At 43.8% G+C, this 22315-nt stretch overlaps 2 protein-coding genes and 1 pseudogene across 37 annotated transcripts in view; 2 read left to right on the top strand and 1 right to left on the bottom strand.

Annotated features, from left to right (window-relative positions):
* Window positions 1-22315, top strand: part of ST3GAL3 (ST3 beta-galactoside alpha-2,3-sialyltransferase 3) — a 232697-nt gene that overhangs the window by 4717 nt on the left and 205665 nt on the right. The gene's annotated exons all lie outside the window — the stretch shown is intronic.
* The window catches only part of MED8 (mediator complex subunit 8), a 417118-nt gene that overhangs the window by 341414 nt on the left and 53389 nt on the right, over window positions 1-22315 (bottom strand). The window lies entirely within an intron of this gene.
* On the top strand, window positions 4689-4782 carry LOC114674986 (U6 spliceosomal RNA; annotated as a pseudogene).

Genomic DNA, 22315 nt, shown 5'->3' with positions numbered 1-22315 from the left:
AGCCTCAGTTTCCTCATCAGTGAAATGCATTGGGCAGTGGTGAGAAACAAGTCAGTTCATGTAAAATGCTTTGCAGAGCACATGGTTCAAAGTAAGCACTCATGATCAGAGTGCTTCTAACTAGCTGCAGCAAGATTAGAAGAAACTTGAGAAATCAGGTAAGGAACCCTCAGAGATACAGGTAGAAGGGTTCCCCTGGATTTCCGCACCTTTTTTCTCCCTTGGACAGCATCCCTACTGTATCTTATTTTCACATTTTTATTATTTTATGTGATTGTATACATTTCTGTCTCTCCTAGACCAGGTGCTCTCATCATTCCACAAATGCGTACTGAACATGAGCTCTGCCAGGCTCTGTGCTAGGTGGTGGCTTGATAGGTATGAAGGACATGTCCCTGGCCTCAGAGAGCCTCCAGTCTAGTAGCACCAGAAGCAAGTGAAGAATACATTATAACCAGATGCAGTTAGAATACATTATAACAAGGGCTGTGGTTTAGGGTCTTGTGGGATCTTCTAAAAGCACACCTGATATCATGGGGAATATGAGTAGTGGTTTTCTAAGGAAGTTCACATCTGACCTACATCTTGAAAAATCAGTAGTTACTAGCTGGGTGGATATGGGTTTAAAAGGCTTTTCACACAGGCAACAATGTGTGCCGTGGCCTAGAAGCAAAGAATGTGGCTACATCCTAAAGACACTGGTGTGGCAGGAGTACGGAGCCTGTTTGGGAAGTGTGTGGGAAATGAGGCTGCAGAAATGGGTCAAGAATAGATGTGAAGGTCTTTGTGAGTTCTGGAATTAGAGCTGTATCCTGAAGGTGATTAGGTGCCACTGAAGGATTCGAAGATAGAGACTTTATCAGCTTCGCCTTTCAGGAACATCACTGTGTGGAAGAGGCAGAATAGTGAATAGCTATTTCCCTCACGTGGGGAGTTCTGAGGTTTGCAGCCATAGTACCATGCCTACTACACAAGAGTCATAAAATATGCAGGATGAGAGGTTAGAATGAGGTGAGACTGAACGGAAGGCTGGTTAGGCTGCTGCAATATGTGAGGGGCATGTCTGTGTACTTCCTAGGGCTAGATGAGCAGCAGACCAGGATTTCAGTAATAGCCTCACCCGTTTCTATTGTGTCACCTTGGGTAGGCTTCAGAATCTCATGTCTTCTTGGTTTTCAAATTTGGAAAATGAGCACAAAGGTTCCTACCTTGCAAGGTTGCTCTGAGGATTGGAGGGAATAGATATAAAAAGCCTGGTCTTGTGCTATTAATAGATATATACAAACAATAGTTTAACAATAAAAACAACAGTTGTAATATTTCTAATCTTTAGTATATTACCTGGTTCATGGTAGGTGATCACTAGCCTTAAATCTCACTGCCTAAAGATGCCAACATTGGCCGGGAGCGGTGGCTCACGCCTGTAATCCCAGCAGTTTGGGAGGCCGAGGCGGGCGGATCACGAGGTCAGGAGATTGAGACCATCCTGGCTAACACGGTGAAACCCTGTCTCTACTAAAAATACAAAAAAATTAGCCAGGCGTGGTGGCAGGCGCCTATAGTCCCAGCTACTCGGGAGGCTGAGGCAGGAGAATGGCGCGAACCTGGGAGGCGGAGCTTGCAGTGAGCTGAGATCGCGCCACTGCACTCTAGCCTGGCGACAGAGCGAGACTCCGTCTCAAAAAAAAAAAAGATGCCAACATTGTGGGATTTTTTTTTTTTTTTTTTTTTTTTTTTTGAGACAAGGCCTCACCCTATCACCCAGGCTGGAGTACACTGGCATGATATGATCATGACTCAGTGCAGCCTCAACCTCCCAGGCTCAGGTGATCCTCCCACCTCAGCCTCTCAAATAGCTGGTACCACAGGCACACACGCACCACCACACCCAGCTAATTTTTTGTATTTTTTGTAGAGATGTGGTTTCACCATATTGCCCACACTGGTCTCGAGCTCTTAGGCTTAAGCAATCTGCCTGGCTTTGCCTACCGAAGTGCTGGGTTTACACGCGTGAGCCACCATGCCCCGCCACGTTGTGGTTTTATTTATGCATTTATTTTATTCTTTTTCTCACCATTATACTAACAAGGATATGCATTTTAAGTGATTGATGATGCCGGGCTGGGAGTGTTAGGCATAAGGGAATTACTTTGAGATCAAAAAGAGACAGTTGATAAGAATACCATACGGGCTGGGTACAGTAGCTCATACCTGTGATCCCAGCACTTTGGAAGGCTGAGGCAGGCAGATCACCTGAGGTTAGGAGTTCGGGGCCAGCCTGGCCAATGTGTTGAAACCTCGTCTCTATTGAAAATACAAAAAGTAGGCCGGGCGCTGTGGCTCATGCCTGTAATCCCAGCACTTTGGGAGGCCAAGGCAGGCGGATCATGAGGTCAGGAGATTGAGACCATCCTGGCTAACACAGTGAAACCCCGTCTCTACTAAAAATACAAAAAATTAGCTGGGTGTGGTGGCGGGCGCCTGTAGTCCCAGCTACTCAAGAGGCTGAGAAAGGAGAATGGTGTGAACCCGGGAGGCGGAGCTTGCAGTGAGCTGAGATCGGGCTACTGCACTCCAGCCTGGGCGACAGAGCGAGACTCTTGTCTCAAAAAAAAAAAAACAAAAAAAAAACAAAAACCTCACCGGATGGAGTTGCTAAAACATATGCACTTCTCCTTGGCCTGTCATTGTTGACTTTTCTTCCCCCTGAAATTTTGCTCCTCCTCAGTCATCTTCTGATGATTTTTTTAAAGATGATAATGGAAGTTTAGTTCATATTTATTCTCCATTAGATTCTTTATCTGATCATCCTGGCTTGACATGAGTTCTTCCTCTCTGAACTCCTGTAGGACTTAATTTATGTTACTCTGATGAAATGTCATCTACTGCCTTGGCCTATTATTTGTCTATATATCATAAATTTCCTCTTCCTTGATGTCAGTTTTTCTTGCAAAGTAACTGAAAGGTGGCATGTTCATGTATTTTTAACACTGAACCCTTTTGTTTGGAATATGTTAAACAAGTCAGGAAATTCTATTACTGAGGATTTAAAGTATGTAGCGGTGGTTCTCAGACTCTTTAGTCTCAGGATTCCCTTAAAGTTTAAAAATTATTGAGTATTCCCAAATAACTTTCATCTTTGTGAGTACTGTCTGTCGATATTTAATGTTTTAAAAATCACTGAGTACAAAAAAAAATGATAAAAAATGTTCTTGGCTGGGTGCGGTGGCTCACGCCTATAATCCCAGCACTTTGGGAGGCCGAAGTGGGGGGATCGCTTGAGCTCAGGAGTTTGAGACCAGCCTGGGCAACATGGTGAAACTCCATCTCTACCAAACATACAAAAAAGTTAGCCAGGCGTGGTCGCACACTCCTCTGGTACCCCCTACTTGGGAGGCTGAGGTGGGAAGATTGCCTGAGCCTGGGAGGCAGAGGTTGCAGTGAGCTGAGATCATGCCACTGCACTCCAGCCTGGGGGACGAAGTGAGACTCTGTCTAAAAAAAAAAAAAAAAAAGTTCAGCCTGGGTAACATAGTGAGACTACATCTCTTCAAAAAATTAAAAAATTAGCCAAGCATGGTGGCACATCCCTGTAGTCCCAGCTACTAGGGAGGCTGACAGCAGGATTGCCTGAGCCTAGGAGGTTGAGGCTGCACTGAGCTGTGATCATGGCAGTGCACTTCAGCATGGGTGACAGAGTGAGACCCTGTCTCAAAAATCACAGTAACCCACAAGCACGCATACTGTTAACTGGGAGAATAATCGTGGTCACCTCATCATGTTATGTAACCTCTAGAAAACTGCTGGACGCTCATAAGAGAATGAGGGTGAACAAGGCAAATAATGTCTTAGAATTATTGTGAAAATAGTTCTAAACTCGTGGACCCCCTGAAAGGGTCTTGGGGACCCTTGAGGGTCCTTGGACTACACTTTGAGAACTGCTGGTATATAGATAAGAGTTTTTGTGTGACTTTTATATTCTTTTGGTAACAACGTAAGGATGGAAACATTAAAAACGTCTATTTTCAAAATGCACTCAACAGTTTTCTTTAAAAAACAGCTAGTTTCTAGCCTTTGATAATATTAATGGCAGAAACCACAATTTTGCATCAACCGAAATAGATGTTTATCTTGGAAGGGCAGCTGTTTGTCTATTTGGAGTATCTGCTAGGTGCCATGCTACTTACATTTGCCATCCCAGGAAAGGTCACCAAACTGAGAACAGCAACATTTTTGTAGAAGAAAAATACATGGCCGGGCGCGGTGGCTCAAGCCTGTAATCCCAGCACTTTGGGAGGCTGAGATGGGCGGATCACGAGGTCAGGAGATCGAGACCATCCTGGCTAACATGGTGAAACCCCGTCTCTACTAAGAAATACAAAAAATAGCCGGGCGAGGTGGCAGCGCCTGTAGTCCCAGCTACTCGGGAGGCTGAGGCCAGAGAATGGCGTGAACCCGGGAGGCGGAGCTTGCAGTGAGCTGAGATCTGGCCACTGCACTCCAGCCTGGGCTACAGAGCGAGACTCCGTCTCAAAAAAAAAAAAAGAAAAAGAAAAATACATAACTGCTCTTTAAGTTCTAAAACAGATGATAACTGGAAAACTTCTTCATGGTGCACGTTTCAGAGTTTCTCACTGTCTCATTGTCAAGTTTAGTTATGATCCTATTTAAAATATCCTATTACGGGCTTGCTTTGGCAGCACATATACTAAAATTGGAACGATAAAGAGAAGATTAGGATGACACACAAATTTATGAAGTGTTCCATAAAAAAATCTTTTTAACATCCAATTTTTACGAAAGTAACCATATTGATGTCATCTGTACTGCATGAACCGTTCTACATTAGGATGTGAATGAGTGAGTGGCAGTACCACACGTTCCATGCTGTGGAATTTTCACACTTCCTGAGGAGTCTTCCTGAACCTCATGTGCCACAGACATCTGACTCGGGGACTTAGGAGGCCAGTGTCCATGAAATTAAATACCAGAGAAGTTTATAAATAGGAGTTGTAGTATTTTTCTTCCAATACCCTGCTGAATCACGTTGAGTGCCCTTCAAGGTGTACATCCCCTCTGAGGGCAAATGACCTGGGCTGTTATAATGGCCTCTTATTGCTCTGTGCTTAGCCTTCTCCAGTCTGTTCTCCATATTGCTACACAAGCAGCCTTTCTAAAACAGATTTATGTCATTTCTCTATGTACGTGATTCCCCATTGCCAATGGGATAAATTTCAGGCTCCTTAGCATGGCTTATAATCCCTCTCCTGCCCTTCTGCTTCAGCTTCCCAGTGTCAGTTTAATTCAGGCAACACCTCTGAAGCTTTTCCTGACCCTCCCAGACAGTTATTAATTGCCATAATCTCATAACATCTGTTCCTTGTTTATACCATAACTGCATGCATCACTCTGCTCCTTGAGGGCAGGCACCACTCCCTGTGTGCCCACTGCTTTACTCAGGTGTGTAATAATGGCTTTTGCTGGGACTGTTAAGATGGCATAGCTGCTAGCGTAGTTCTATTTACTTTGCAATAGTCCAGCATAGTTTTTCTAAAATATGTCTTTCCTTTCTAAAAAAAATATGAGGAGATAAACAATATGGAACTACTGCATAGGCCTAAAACATATAAAGTTTCAGAAATAATAGCAAGGAAAGGTAACGTTTATGTTTTCTTTTTCTTTTCTTTTTTTCTTTTTTTTTTTTTGAGATGGGGCCTTGCTCTATTGCTTAGGCTGGAGTGCAAGGGATGCAATTATGGCTACTGCAGCCTTGACCTCCTGGGCTCAAGTCTTAGCCTCCTGAGTAGCTGGGATTACAGGTGCACACCACCATGCCCTGGTAATTTTTTTTTTCTTTTGTATTTTTTTGTAGAGATGGGGTTTTGCCGTGTTGCCCAGGCTGGTCTCAAACTCCTGAACTCAAATAATACACCCATTTTAGCCTCCCAAAGTGTTGGGATTACAGGCATAAGCCACCACACCAGGCCTCTTACCTACTTCTAAAGGGAGTACCTGGCCAGTGACAAAGTATTTTTCAGCTTTACTCTTCTGTTCTCTTTTTTTAAAACCGTTGTAGATCATCTGATTTCTACTCAGGAAGTCACTGACTACTCATCTTGCAGGAGTCTGGATCCAATTAAAAGATAAATCACATGGTAACTTGACTAGATAAGGTTTAATATAAGGATTACTCAACTATTACAGAGAATTGGAGTAATGCAAGATTGGCTAATAAGAAGTAAAGAAATAAGCACATAGAAAGATAGTTAACATCATCAGCTTTCAGGGGAGTGCAGATCAAAACTACCATGAGATGCTACCTCACACTCTATGGTGGCTGGAATCAAAACAGCAGATAAGAATAAGCAGTGGCTTGGGGCCAGGCATGGTGGCTTATGCTTGTAATCCTAGCACTTTGGAAGGAGGCTGAGATGGACAGATTGCCTGAGCTCGGGAATTCGAGACCAGCCTGGGCAACGTGGTGAAACCCCGTCTCTACTAAAATACAAAAACAAATCAGCCGGGTGTGGTGGCAGGTGTCTGTAATCCTAGCTACACGGGAGGCTGAGGCACGAGAATTGCTTGAACCTGGGAGGCTGAGGTTGCAGTGACCCGAGACCATGCCATTGCCCTCCAGCCTGGGCAACAAAGAGTAAGACTCTGTCTCAAAAAAAAAAAAGAATAAGCAGTGGCTTGGGAGGCTGAGGTGGGCGGATTGCTTGAGGTCAGGAGTTCGAGACCAGCCTGGCCAACATGGCGAAACCCCGTCTCTACTAAAAATACAAAAATTAGCCAGGTGTGGTGGCATACGGCTGTAATCCCAGCTACTCTGGAGGGTGAGGCAGGAGAATCACTTGAAACCGAGAGGCAGAGATTTCAGTGAGCTGAGATCACGCCACCGCATTCCAGCCTGCGCGACAGAATAAGACTCTGTCTCAAAAAAAAAAAAAAAAAAAAAAAAAGAATAAACGATGGCTCACACCTATAATCCCACCACTTTGGGATTTGAGGTGGGAGGATTACTTGAGCCCAGGAGTTAGAGACCATCCTGTGCAACACAGTGAGACCCTATCTTTACAAAAAATAGGATCATTAGCCGGGCAAGTAGTCCCAGCTACTCAGGAAGCTGAGGCAGGAAGATTGCTTGAGCCCAGGAGGTTGCAGCTGCACTGCGCCAAGGTCATACCGCTGCACTCCAACTTGGGCCACAGAGTGAGACCCTGTCTCGTAAAGAAAAAGAGAGTAAGTGTTAGAGCTGGCAATGTGGAGAAATTGGAGTGCTCTGCTGGTGGGAATGTAAAATGTATGGCCACTTTGGGGAACACGCTGTCATTTCTTCAAGCAGTTAAACGTAGAATTACCATGCAACCAGGAGATTTCATTCTAGGTGTCCTAGTCCATTTTGTGTTACTATAACAGTAGCTGAGACTAGGTAATTTATAAAAAACAGATTTCTTACAGTTTTGGAGGCTGGGTAGTCCAAGATCAAGGGGCTGGCATCTGGTGAGGGCCTCCTTGCTGTATCATCTCATGGCAGGACCTGGAAGGGCAAGAGAGAGTGAGGGAGAGGGAGAAAGAGACTGAACTCACCGCCTCAAGCCCTTTGATGATTGACATTAATCCGTTCATGAGGGTGGAGCCCTCATGACCTAAATACATCTCATTAGGCTGCACCTCCCAGCACTGTTGTACTGGGGATTAAGTTTCCAACATACGCTTTTTTGGGGGACATATTCAAACCGCGGCTCTAGTTACATACCCAGTTCCACTCTTAGGTATATGCCCAAGAGTATGTCCATACAAAAATGTGTACATGAAGGTTCATAGCAGCATTATCCAGCCAAAAAGTAGAAACAACCCAAATGTCTTGCCAGCTGATGAATGGATAAATAAAATATGGTATATTCCTAGGATGAAATAGTATTCAGCAATAAAAAGCAATGAAGTACGGGCCAGGCATAGTGGCTCATGCCTATAATTCTAGCACTTTGGGAGGCTGAAGCAGGAGGATCGCTTGAGGCCAGGAGCTCAAGACCAGCCTGGGAAACATGGTGAGACCCCTGTGTCTACAAAAGTAAAAAATTAGCCAGGCGTGGTAGTACATGACTGTAGTTTCAGCTATTTGGGAGGCTGAGGTAGGAGGATCACTTGAGCCGCATAGTTGGAGGCTGCAGTGTGTCATGATCGTACCACTGCACTCTAGCCTGTACAACAGAGCAAGACCCTGTCTCTTAAAAAAAAAAAAAAAAAGAAATGAAGTACTGATACACACTACAATATGCTTGAACCTTGAAAACCTTGTGCTCTGCATTGGTTCTCTATGCCTATCTGGAAAAAAAGCATTATGCTAATTGAAGGAAGCCAATCAAAAAGGACCATATATTGTATGATTCCATTTTGAAATGTCCAGAATAGGCAAACCCATAGAGATAGAAAGTAGATTAGGGCTGGGAGAATAGGGGATTTTGGGGAATAGGCAGTGACAGCTAAGGGGTACAGGGTACCTTTTTTAGGGTAATGAGAAAGTTATAAAATTATGATGTTCACACAACTTTGTGAACTCTGAATATACTAAAAGCCACTGAATTGTACACTTTGGGTGAATTGTGTAGTATGTGAAGGATATCTCAATAAAGCTGTGGAAAAGAGATAAGGAGAGCTCTAAAGAATATAGAAATAGCAGATATAAGGAGCAACCACCACCCTGGGCTGAGATACAGCACTGGACAAGGAGCCCTTTTCCTCCTCTACTGCCACTACCACCCCCGGCTGAGATCCAGACTTGGTGTAGTGTCTCACTGGATGGCAGAGAAGTGACTGATGCTGCGTGGCAGAATTTGCCAGAAATCTGCCCTCTAGGGTGCTAAGGAAAGCTGTTTACAGTTAGGTGTCTCAGCTGAGGTACGCTACTACAAAACTGCCCAAGAAGGCTCCTGGGGAAGGTTGCTGACTGTGGGACCCTGGAAAGCCATGGATGTTGCTGGGGCCTGCTGAGCAGAGCACACTGGGAGCTGGGAGCCAAACCCTTTTCTTTCTGCAATGTTTCACAAGCACCCTCTACTGACAATGCTTGACTTCACTCCAGCTAGCAAAAGAAAAATATTTCAAGGGCCCAAATTAACTTTGCAGGGTAGTCAAAAAGGATGAATTTGGAGTCGAGAGGCGAAATAAGTCTGTGACTGGCACAGTGGATAATTGGGATCTCAGCATACCCGTCCCTTTTTTATTTCCTTTTGAGATCTTCAGGTTATCCTTGCCACCTTGGCTATTGTGGTTTGGAGAAGCTTGGAAGCTGTATCTTTGGGTGAGCTTGCCCTCAGCCCCATTCCCTCTAATTATTTATTTTTGGATCTCTTTCTGTTCCATTTGCTTGGTTCCCTCTTTCAGACACCAGTTATGTTTGTGGTCGACCTCCTATGATTTCCATTGCTACATGTTTTTGCTTGATTTTTTGGGTTTGTTTTGAAAAACTTTTTTTTTTTTTTTTTTTTGAGACAAAGTGTTGCTCTGTCACCCAAGCTGTCGTGCAGTGGCACAATCTCAGCTCACTGCAATCTCCGCCTTCCAGGTTCAAGTGATTCTCCTGCCTCAGCCTCCTTAGTAGCTGGGACTACAGGCACGCGCCCCCACGCCTGGCTAATTTTTGTATTTTTAGTAGAGACGGGGTTTCACTATGTCAGCCAGGCTGGTCTTGAACTCCTGACCTCATGATCCGCCTGCCTCAGCCTCCCAAAGTGCTGGGATTATAGGCGTGAGCCACCTTGCCCCCCGAAAATATTTTAATTTTAATTTTTTATTTTATTTATTTATTCTTGAGACAGGATCTGGCTCTGTCTTTCAGGCTGGAGTACAGTGATGCCATCATGGCTCACTGCAGCCTTGAACTCTTGGGCTAAAGCTGACCTCAGCCTCCTGAGTAGCTGGGACTACAAGCATGTGCCACCACACCTGGCTAACTTTTGAAAAATTGTTTTGCAAAGACAGGGTTTCACCATGTTGCCCAGGCTGGTCTTGAACTCCTGGGCTCAAACAGTTCTCCCCTACTGGCCTCCTGAAGTGTTGAGATTATAGGAATGAGCCACTGGGCTGTTTTGGAAATCTTTTTAACTTTTTATTCTTTTTTCATTGTCTTGCTCTTTTTTTTTTTTAAACCATTCTTGGCTTTCATGGCTCTTACTGTATTTTCAGCAATGTCTACTTTCTTCTGTCCCATTGAAGACTTTCATTTTTGTGATGGCGTTATTTTTCTTTGTTCACTTTTTTTCAGAGTGCTATTATAATTTTATTTTATTTTAAACATTTTGCTGTTTTCCTCTGAGATTTGCCTTTAGTCTCTGCCCCTAGCTCTCATTTTACAGAGCCATTCGGGGGTGGGTGGGACTGGAAGGATCTTTGTTAATGGTCTTTGTCAGTTCTGTGAGGGAATTTTTTCTGTTGTATGGTCTTCATCTGCCATGCTTCACCCTCCCCTTCCTGTACTAATTCCTTTCTTCCTCTTTTGTTTCAGTATTTTTGTGTAGATTCTGTACTGATTCCTTTTTATTATTATTCTACTATAACTTTTCTTGTTATTTAGAGAAGCAGTATGATACATGACTGAAGCCAGATCATCTGGATTTGAATCTTGGCTCTGCCACTTATCAGCACTGTGATTTTGGACAAAATCTTTAGCTCTTTGTGCCTCAGTTTCTTCTCTGTAAAATGGGAATAAGTTCCAGAGTTATTAAGAACCTTCGGTTAGTTAATTCCTAGAAAACTTAGAACTGTGGCTGATCCACAGTAAATGCTGTATGAATATTATCAATATTAATTATTTTGTCCCTAACAGTGACTTGTAATTAGGAAGTGCACAATGCTTCTGAATATAATGATTTCATAGATTGCTTGTTAATTAACTACTTAAATCTCCTTGGTCATGCATATTGTCTAAATAGCAGGGGTGCATTCAGCAAAAACATTTCTAAAAAATTCATAAGCTTTTTCAGTAAATGGTTTGGAAAGCTGGGTAATAAATACTATGTAATAATTTCTAATTATCTTGGCAAAAAAATGTTTACAGGAGACATGCGCTGGAAATACTCTGTGGTTTTTTGCTCTGCATGATTTTGTAATAATTGAGTTCATATCCATTATGGCTGATATTTGAAGATCATCAGAATTCTGACATTTTAGACTAACCTAAAAATTATTGTATGTATAGTTCAGAAAATAATCATACTGTGGGATGTTTTAGGAACAGCAAGTTTGGTGTAGTTTGTTTTGGTGGTTCAGATTTTTATACAATTTTCCTTTTTTGTTGTTGTTGTTGTTTTTTTTTGAGATGGAGTCTCGCTCTGTCGTCCAGGCTGGAGTGCAGTGATGTGATCTTGGCTCACTGCAAGTTCCGCCTCTCAGGTTCACACCATTCTCCTGCCTCAGCCTCCCGAGTAGCTGGGACTGCAGGTGCCTGCCACCACGCCCAGCTAATTTTTTGTATTTTTTAGTAGAGATGGGGTTTCACCATGTTAGCCAGGATGGTCTCTATGTCCTGACCTCGTGATCTGCCCACCTCAGCCTCCCAAAGTGCTGGGATTACAGGCGTGAGCCACCGTGCCCGGCCTACAGTGTTCCTTTTATGGCTAATTAAGATAATCTAGTTTTCTATACCTTGTGTATTTCTTTTTTTTTTTTGAGCCAGAGTTTCGTGCTCTTGTTGCCCAGACTGGAGTGCGATGGCTGAATCTCAGCTCACTACAACCTCTGTCTCCTGGGTTCAAGCAGTTCTCCTGCCTCAGCCTCCCTAGTAGCTGGGATTACAGGCATGCACCGCCACACCCAGCTAATTTTGTGTTTTTAGTAGAGACAGGGTTTCTCTGTGTTGGTCAGGCTGGTCTCGAACTCGCAACCTCAGGTGATCCGCCTGCCTCAGCCTCCCCAAGTGCTGAGATTACAGGCATGAGCCACTGTGCCTGGCTCTTTTTTTCTTTTCTTTTCTTTTTTTTTTTTTTTTTTTGAGACGGAGTCTCGCTCTGTCGCCCAGGCTGGAGTGCAGTGGCCGGATCTCAGCTCACTGCAAGCTCCGCCCCCCGGGTTCCCGCCATTCTCCTGCCTCAGCCTCCCGAGTAGCTGGGACTACAGGCGCCCGCCACCTCGCCCGGCTAGTTTTTTGTATTTTTTAGTAGAGACGGGGTTTCACCGTGTTAGCCAGGATGGTCTCGATCTCCTGACCTCGTGATCCGCCCGTCTCGGCCTCCCAAAGTGCTGGGATTACAGGCGTGAGCCACCGCGCCCGGCCTTCTTTTCTTTTGAGATGGAGTTTTGCTCTTGTCCAGGCTGGAGTGCAATGGTGTGACCTCGGCTCACTGCCACCTTCGCCTCTTGAGTTCAAGCGATTCTCCTGCCTCAGCCTCCCGAGTAGCTGAGATTACAGGCATGTGCCACCGTGCCTGACCAATTTTGTATTTTTAGTAGAAACAGGGTTTCACTATGTTGGTCAGGCTGGTCTTGAACTCCTGACCTAAGGTGATCTGCCTGCCTTGGCCTACCAAAGTGTTGGGCTTACAGGCATGAGCCACATGCCCGGCCCCCTTATGTATTTCTTTTCAAGCATACTGTAACTGATTGAATAATCAGTTAGTCAACAGACAGTTTTTGAGCACCTACTAGGGATAAAATGGTGAACAAAATAGACATGTTCCCTGCCTGGATCAGCCAGAATATAAATACCAAATTATTGTAAATACTTATAAAATTATATGTGCACAGTGTAATGGGATAGGGATATATAGGTGTGGTAGGAATATATGACAGGGAGACCTAACCTGAAGCCTGGAGACAGATCATGCTTCCCTACAGAATTATGGTTTTAGCTGAGACTTAAAAGGTAAGTAAGGGTTGGCTAGATGAAGTGGTGGGATCAGGAGGGCTTCAGCCTGACATTGGGAGGTGAATAAAGCGGTGGGTCGGAAGGGCTTCAGCCTGACATTGGGAGGTGAATAAAGCGGTGGGTCGGAAAGGCTTCAGCCTGACATTGGGAGGTGAATAAAGCGGTGGGTCGGAAGGGCTTCAGCCTGACATTGGGAGGGCATGATAAGTTGAAAACACCAAGAGAAGCTCCATGTTGCAGGCTCATAAAGAGATGAGGTGGCAAGAGATGTGGAGGAGAGGTGGGAAGGGGCCAGATATCTAGGCTTTGTTTAAGGAGTCTGGGACTTTACCCTAAACATAATGGGAAATTTATGAAGTTTAAGCCTGGGAGTGAAATAATCCTGTCACATTGGCTGCTGTGTGGAGAACTAATTGGGCAGGGGCAAGTAGGAGGATTACTAGGCTATTGTAGTAGTCCATACAAAAGGTTATGGTGACTCGAATTAGGATGGTGGCAGTGAAGAGGGAGGGATGTGTAGCTTCAGCAAGTATTTAGGAGATAAAATTTGTAGGACTTGATTGATTATATGTGCAGGATGAGAGTGAGGAGGAGTCTAGTGTCAAGGCTAATTTCCAGGTTTCTTGTAGAAGCATCTGTGAAAGGGTTGACTTTGATTGAGACAGTAAATGCCAGAGGAAGAGGAAGTTCCTCAGGGTGAAACATCTAGATGATGAGGTATAGCAAGAAGTTAACATACTTGGACTTGGAACTCAGAAGGGTATCTGGACTGAATATGTAACTTTTGGGATAGTGACATAGTTTGGATATTTGTTCTCTCCAAATTTAATGTTGAAATTTGATCCCCAGTGTTGGAGGTAGAGCCTAGTAGGAGGTCTTTGGGTCATGGGGGCAGATCCCTCATGAACTGCTTGGTACAGTCCCTGCATAATGAGTGACTTCTCCCTCAGAGCTGGTTATTTAAAAGAGGGTGGCAACCCTTCCCTCTCTCTCTTCCCTCCTTTTCTTTGAGAGAGAGTCTCGTTCTATAGCCCAGGCTGGAGAGCAGTGGCGTGATCTGGGCTCACTGTAACCTCTGCCTCCCAGATTCAAGCGATTCTCCTGCCTCAGCCTCCTGAGTAGCTGGAATTATAGGCACGCACCACCACACCCGGCTAAGTTTTGTATTTTTAGTAGAGACGGGGTTTCACCATGTTGGCCGGTCTGGTCTCAAACTCCTGACCTCAGGTGATCCACCCGCCTCCGCCTCCCAAAGTGCTGGGATTACAGGCGTGAGCCACCGTGCCTGACCTCTCCTCTCCTGGCATATGATGTCTGCTCCCCTTCCCCTTCTGCCATGCATGAAAGCACCCTGAAGCTCTCATCAGAAGTAGATGCTGGTGCCTTGCTTCTTATACAGCCTATAGAGCTGTGAGCCAAATAAACTCTTTTCTTTAGAATAATTACCCAATCTCAGGTATTTCTTTTTTCTTTTTTTATATACCAGTCTCAAGTATTTCTTTTTCCTTTTTTTTTTTTTTTTTTTTGAGACAGAGTCTCGCTCTGTAGCCCAGGCTGGAGTGCAGTGGCCGGATCTCAGCTCACTGCAAGCTCCGCCTCCCGGGTTCACGCCATTCTCCGGCCTCAGCCTCCCGAGTAGCTGGGACTACAGGCGCCCGCCACCTCGCCCGGCTAGTTTTTTGTATTTCTTAGTAGAGACGGGGTTTCACCGTGTTAGCCAGGATGGTCTCGATCTCCTGACCTCGTGATCCACCTGTCTCGGCCTCCCAAAGTGCTGGGATTACAGGCTTGAGCCACCGCACCCGGCCTTTCCTTTTTTTTTTAGACAGAGTCTCACTCTGTTGCCCAGGCTGGAGTGCAGTGGCATGATCTCAGCTCACTGCAACTTCTGCCTCCTGGGTTCAAGTGATTCTCCTGCCTCAGCTTCCCGAGTATTTGGGTTTACAGGCACACATCACCATGCCTGGCTAATTTTTGTATTTTGAGTAGATGGGGTTTCGCCATGTTGGCCAGGCTGGTCTTGAACTCCTGACCTCAGGTGATCTGCCTGCCTCAGCCTCCCAAAGTGCTGGAATTACAGGCATGAGCCACTGTGCCCAGCCTCAGGTATTTCTTTATAGCAAAGCAAATGGACTAAGAGTCAGCATAATGCTGGTAAATGAAGTCACAGAAGAGAGTGGCATTGCTTTGGGGATATCTGCAGAATGAGAATGTAAGAAAGCCTAAGGTAGCACCCTGAGCTGCTCTCTATATTTAAAATTGTTGTGTGTATGTATATATATGTATGCATATATATATATATGCATTCAAATTATACCTTTAGAATGTATTACTTTTTGGAATATGTACAAATTATATTGTGTCTAGAGTTGGGGAATATTATTGGAAATATATTTTATTTATTTACTTTTTGAGATAGGGTCTCACTCTGTTTCCCAGTCTGGATTGCAGTGGCGCAATTTCAGCTCACTGCAATGTCTGCCTCCCAGGCTCAAGTGATCCTTCTGCTTCAGCCCCATGAGTAGCTGAGACTACAGGCCCTCACCACTACACCTGGTTATTTTCTTTTTCTTTTTTTTTTTTTTTTGTAGAGATGGGGTTTCGCCATGTTGCCCAGGCTGGTCTCAAACTCCTGAGTTCACGCCATCTGCCTTCCTCAGCCTCCCAAAGTGCTGGGATTACAGGCTATTTTATTTTTAAACAAACTCTTCCTGCGTGTTACTATATTTGAGGCACTATGCTGATAAATGCTAGTGATTTAACAGACCTAAGTTATAGGTTCTTGTTTCAGATTGTATACTCATTATCTGCAAAGACAGAAAAACAGGCAAGATGTTTTCTAAATGCTATGATAGAGGTGAGCATGGGATGTTATGGAGCACAGTCATAGTGTAGGGCTGTGATTAAGGAAAGCTTCCTGAAGGAGCTAACACTTGAACACAGTCCTGAAAGTTGAGTGGCAAAGAAGGCAGGGAAAGACTCTTACCACCTCTCACAGTTTCAGGGGCTGTATAAAGGTCAAATTGCTGGAGGACTGTAAAGTGTCCAGTGGATTTGGCACTTAAGAGGTCAGTGGTAAACTGACCCACAGTGACAGGTGGGATTAGAAGCCAGATTAGATCACAGAGTTGAAGAATGAATGAGAAGATAGAAGTCCTGTAAGGTGGGGCTTGCGTTTCTGTGTTTCAGTGTCCTCACTGCCTTGTGTAATCCCTAGCTCATGGTGTTTGTCCTGTTAGCTTTGGATGGAAGAGAGCCACTTCCGTCTCTGGGATAAGATGCGCGTATGTGGAGAGGATGAATCCAGATCGCTGTGCTCCATCTGCCTTCTAGAGGGAGCATCTGCAACTCTTTACCTGCATGCTTTTTTTTTTTTTTTTTTGAGATGGAGTTTCACTCTTGTTGCTCAGGCTGCAGTGCAGTGGCGCAAACTTGGTTCACTACAACCTCCACCTGCCAGGTTCAAGCTATTCTCCTGCCTCAGCCTCCCAAGTAGCTGGGATTATAGGCATGCGCCACCATGCCCAGCTAATTTTGTATTTTTAGTGGAGACAGGGATTTACCATGTTGGTCAGACTGGTCTTGAACTCCTGACCTCAGGTGATCCACCCACCTCGGCCTCTCAAAGTGCTGGGATTACAGGCATGAGCCACTGAGCCTGGCCTGCATGCTTTTTTCTGACCATGCAGGGAGGCCAAATGCAGTCCCACAGCCAGAATTCTCTGTCTTAATCTACTTCTAGCATTTTTATTTTTTATTTATCTTTTTCTCTCATGGTTGAGTGCCTGATACTCTTTTTAATTTAATTAATTAATTAATTTTTTTGAGACAGGGTCTCACTCTGTCACCCAGGCTGGAGTGTAGTGGCATGGTCTTGGTTCACTGCAGCCTCCACTTCCCAATCTTAAGTGATCCTCCCACCTCAGCCTCCTGAGTTGCTGGGACTACAGGCACACACCACCATGCCTAGCTAATTTTTGTATTTTTTGTAGAGACAGGGTTTTGCCATGTTGCCCAGGCTAGTCTGGAACTCCTAGGGTCAAGTGATGTGCCTGCCTTGGCTTCCCAAAGTGCTGGGATTACAGGCGTGAGCCATCGCACCGGCTTCATATTTTATTTTTCTCATTCAGTACTATACCAAAAGCATTTCTCTATATCATTAATTTTTTTTTTTAGTTTATACAACCATTTTAAGTGGCTGCATAAACTCTCATTTAGATGTTTATTTGAACATTTAGTTTAAAATTATTTTCCCTTTTTAACTTTTCATTTTGAAATAATTTCTCCTTTACAAAAGAGTTGTAGAAATATTACAAAGAACTCCCATATATCCTCTTCAGCTAGCTTATTGTGATATCAGATTTCTCAATTGCAAAGTTACTCTGTTCCCCTCTCTTAATAGTAAATAGTGAGGAAATAGTTTAAAACTATTTTATATCTTATTTCTTATTTATTTATTTATGAGAGACAGGGTCTTGCTGTGTCACTCAGGCTGGAGTGCAGTGGCATGATTTTAGCTCATTGCAGCCTCTAACTCTTGGGCTCAAGCAATCCTCCCTCCTCAGCCTCCCAAATAGCTGGGACTACAGGCACATGCCACTACACCCAGCTAATCTTAACATTTTTTGTAGAGATGGAATTGTCCTGTGTTGCCCAGGCTGGGCAACTCGTGGCCTCATGTGATCCTCCTACCTTGGCCTCTCAAAGTGCTAGTATTACAGGCATGGGCTACTGTGCCTGGCCTATATCCCATTTCTTTTTCTTTTCTTGAGACAGAGTCTTGTTCTTTTGTCTAGGCTGGAGTGCAGTGGCAAGATCTTGGCTCACTGCATCCTCCGCCTCCTGAGTTCAAGCAGTTCTCCTGCCTCAGACACCCAAGTAGCTGAGATTACAGGTACATGCCACCATGCCTGGCTAATTTTTGTATTTTTAGTAGAGACAGGGTTTCCCCATGTTGGTCAGGCTGGTCTCAAACTCCAGACCTCAAGTGATCCACCCACCTCAGCCTCCCAAAGTGCCGGGATTACAAGCCTGAGCCACTGTGTCCGGCCCTGTATCCCATTTCTTGTAAAACTTGTAGGCATTACTTTTAGCATCCATTTATGTTTTTTATGTGAATTATTACTATAATGGTTCCTAAATGGTGATTTTTTAATTACATTATTCCTTCTACTTTCATCAGCTGTCATTTCACTCTGAGAGCTTTCTCCCCTCTTCGTTTATTAGATTCTTATTTAATGGATTATAATCTGTTATTATTAGTCTTTATCTTGATGCTGAATTGCTCCAGATCTTACCAGTAGGAGCTCCTAGGCTGGTTCCTTTTTCCTTTTGACCTATTCTCACTCTGTTTTCCCACTTTCAGGCACAGGTGGCCCAGACTTACCTCACGCCTTCTCTGCCCCAGCCTCGGAGTCAGCCATTCTTCCAAGAAGACCTGCTTCCTTTTTTTTTTTTTTTTTTTTTAACAATTGTTTATTGAACTCCTGCTATATGCTATAAGATGATGAGCAAAACCAGATACAATTTCAGACCTGGAAGGAGAAAAGGGAGGTCGATATTAATCAAGTAATAACATTAATGGGGGCATTTCTCAAGTGAGAGAAGTGCACTAAGGAAAGAAATGTGATTCTATGATAGCGTAATAAAAGATCCTTGACTGGGGAGGGGCAGCATACCAGTAATTAACTGATCTGAAAAATCAGTAGAAATTAACTTGGCAAAAGTGGAAGTGGATGGCTGAGTGGGACCGGCATTCAGAAGGCAGGTGCCTGCAGAGAAAGTCATCAGTTTTAACAAGAAATGCTGTATCAGAGATGAAACTAAACTTACTCCTTATCTTTTCTTCTTGCTTTGGATATAACTTTGAAAAATCGTTTATGGGCCGGGCGCGGTGGCTCACAACTGTAATCCCAGCACTTTGGGAGGCCGAGGCGGGCGGATCACGAGGTCAGGAGATCGAGACCATCCTGGCTAACACGGTGAAACCCCGTCTCTACTAAAAATACAAAAAATTAGCCGGGCATGGTGGCGGGCGCCTGTAGTCCCAGCTACTCAGGAGGCTGAGGCCAGAGAATGGCGTGAACCCGGGAGGCGGAGCTTGCAGTGAGCCGAGATAGCGCCACTGCACTCCAGCCTGGGCGACAGAGCGAGACTCCGTCTCAAAAAAAAAAAAAAAAAGAAAAATCGTTTATGCTGTCTTTAGCCTCATCCCTTCCCCAAACTTCACATTGTTCTGGGTTTTAGGTGTCTCAAATGTTTTTTTTTTTTTTTCTCCCCAAAGACCTATGACTTCTCTTGAATATTAAGTGCATTTTTCTATCTGTGTCCTAAACCTTTTTTTAAAAAAATAATTTCAACTTTTATTTTCAATTCAGTGAGTACGTGTTCAGGTTTGTTACATGGGTATTGTGTGATGCTGAGGTTTGGAGTATGATTGATCCTGTCACTCATGTACTGAGCATAGTAATCAACAGTTCATTTTTCAACCCTTGCACCTTTACCCCTCATCCCCGTCTAGTAGTCTTCAGTATCTGTTATTGCCATCTGTGTGTCCGTAAGTACCCAGTGTTTAGCTGCCACTTACAAGTAAGAACATGTGGTATTTGGTTTTCTGTTCCTGTGTTAATTTGCTTAGGATGATGGCCTCCAGCAGCATCTATGTTGCTGCAAAGACCTGAATTCATTCTTTTTTATGGCTGCACCCTGCTTCTTGTTAGTGGAGAATAGTGTTTCAAAACCAAGATCTACGGAGGTTGTGGTGAGCTGAAATCACACCATTGCACTCCAGCCTGGGCAATAAGAGCAAAACTCCGTCTTGGCAAACAAAAACAAAAACAAAACACCACCAAAATCTAGGTACTAGATATGCTTCATGCTGTTGGGATATGACCACTGCCAGGCTCTTTCTGTGGGCAGAGCTAAAGAATATATGTAGGGGTGTTGGGCACAGTGGCTCACGCCTGTAATCCTAGCACTTTGGGAGGCCAAGGCAGGAGAATCATTTGAGTCTAGGAGTTTGAGACCAGCCTGGGCCACATAGCAAGACCCTGTCTCTACAAAAAGTTAAAAAAATTTTAGTAGCTGGGTGTGGTGACATGTGCCTATGGTCCTACCTACTTGGGAAGCTGAGATGGGAGGGTCACTTGAGCCCAGGAGGTCGAGGCTGCAGTGAGGTATGATCACGCCACTGCACTCTGGTCTGAACGACAGAAACTCTGTTTCAAAAAAAAATTATATGTGTGTATACACACAAATGTACACACACTATCCACACTATATTTTTATATCTTTGTATATATAAACACACATATATATACACATATGTATACACACATATGTACATGTATATATACATACACACATATATATATATTTCTGTATTATTATTATTTTTGAGACAGAGTCTCTCTTTATTGCCCAGGCTGGAGTGCAGTTGCGTGATCTCAGCTCACTGCAGCCTTCACTTCCTAGGCTCAAGCGCTCTTTCCACCTCAGACTCCTGAGTAACTAGGACTACAGGCACGTGCCATCATGCCCAGCTAATTTTTAAATTTTTTGTAGAGACAATTTTTTTTCTTTTTTTTTTTTTTTGAGGTAGAGTCGCACTCTGTCATCCAGGCTGGAGTGCAGTGCCATGATCTTGGCTCACTGCAACCTCTACCTCCCCAGTTCAAGCGATTCTCCTGCCTCAGCCTCCCAAGTAGCTGGGATTACAAGTGTCCACCACCACCATGCCCAGCTGTAGACAATTTTTTTGTAGAGAATATATTGCCCAGGCTGGTCTCAAACTCTCGGGCTCAAGTGATCCTTATGCCTTGGCCTCCCAAAGTACTGGGATTACAGATGGGAGCCACGATGCCTGGTTATATATTAAAAACCATTTTTTCCACTGAATACCTCCAATTTCAATACAAGTCAAAAGATTAATTCCAGTTTTCCCTTTCCATATTTGTAACTTTCTTCTCCATCATTGGGAAATCTTGTTCCCATTAGCTTCAATACATTTACTTATCTGGTCAATCCCAAATCACCTGTGGCCACACCCTAGACCCCTTGCATGGACTAATGCCCCTCTCTCCCCTTTCACCCCAGGCATGTGTGACTCCCTAAATCTAAGGTTTTTAGATTAAATTATTTAGAAAGGAAGGGATAGAGGGACCTCATTTCTTTTATGGATGCATGGTACCTATTTTATGTATGTACTGTAGTTGATTCAACCCCTGTTGAAGGACATTTGGAGTACATTGAGTCTTATTCTGTTATGTTACAAATAGTGCTACAGTAAGTGGCCATTCACATAAGACTTTTTGTATTTTTGTCAGTGTTATCTTTGGGATAGTTTCTTAGAAGTGAGACTATTGGGTTAAAGGGTTAAAAAGCATGTGTAATTTTGTTAGATATTTTCAAATCCCTTCCATGACCAGTAATGTATGAAAGAGCCTGTTTTTACCCCACAGCCTCACTTCTAGAATGTGTCAGACTTTTGTCCTAGCAGTGAGTTTGAAATTACATCTCTTACGGGATCTTGGGATATTGTTCTCCTTGTCTTGGAGGCTTTGGCTTCTTTTAAGCTCTTTTTTGCTCTTGTGTATGTTGTCTACTTTTGGAAATCAGTTTCTTCCTTGGGATTTGTTCTACTCTTGTCATTTGAAGATTGTTTTCCCTAATGGAAAAGACTGAAATAAAACAGATGATTCCTTCAGCCTTCTCACGGTCATATTTGTTGAAAGAATGGGTACATCTGTTGACTCACTGACTATTGTGTGTCTGCCAGAGCCTTGGGCTGTGGTCAGTGTGTGGCTGTGGCAATTCAGCATCACATCTCTTGCATTCAGCACAGAAAGAAGAAGAGGAGTGGTGCCAGCCACTTCTGCCCCTTTCTAAAAGAAAATAAAATTCTTTTTAAGAACCACTTGCCTTTTGTGCGTAGACTACTTACAACTTAAATTTTTAGTTGTTTTCAGTGGGAAGTTTGGACAAGATATATAGTTCTTTGTGTAGTTAGAAATACAAGTTTCTGATTTCTTTTTCTTTTCTTTTTTTTTCAGACAGAGTCTTGCTCTGTTGCCCAGGCTGGGGTGTAGTGGTGTGATAATGGCTCACTGTAACCTCAAACTTTATGGGCTCAAGCGATCCTCCTACCTCAGCCTCCCAAAGAGCTAGGACTACAGGCCCATGCCACCATGCCTGGCTGATTTTTTAAAATTTTTTCTGGAGACAGGATCTTACTATGTTACACAGGCTGGTCTCAAATTCCTGGCCTCTCAAAGTGCTAGGATTACAGGCATGAACCACCATGCCTAGCTATCAAGTCTCTGATTTCTATTTCACTTAAAACTTTTTGTATTTACTTTTACAAGTACAAACATTAAAAATAAATATATGGATAAATAAATACCTTGTCAAAGTATTCCATCTGAACCCACTTTTCAGAGATAATTATTGTGA

The sequence above is a fragment of the Macaca mulatta genome, chromosome 1 (assembly GCF_049350105.2).
Source record: "Macaca mulatta isolate MMU2019108-1 chromosome 1, T2T-MMU8v2.0, whole genome shotgun sequence".
Classification (NCBI taxonomy): domain Eukaryota; kingdom Metazoa; phylum Chordata; class Mammalia; order Primates; family Cercopithecidae; genus Macaca; species Macaca mulatta.
Note: the sequence above shows the minus strand (reverse complement) of the source record. Positions and strands in the feature narration are given on the sequence as shown.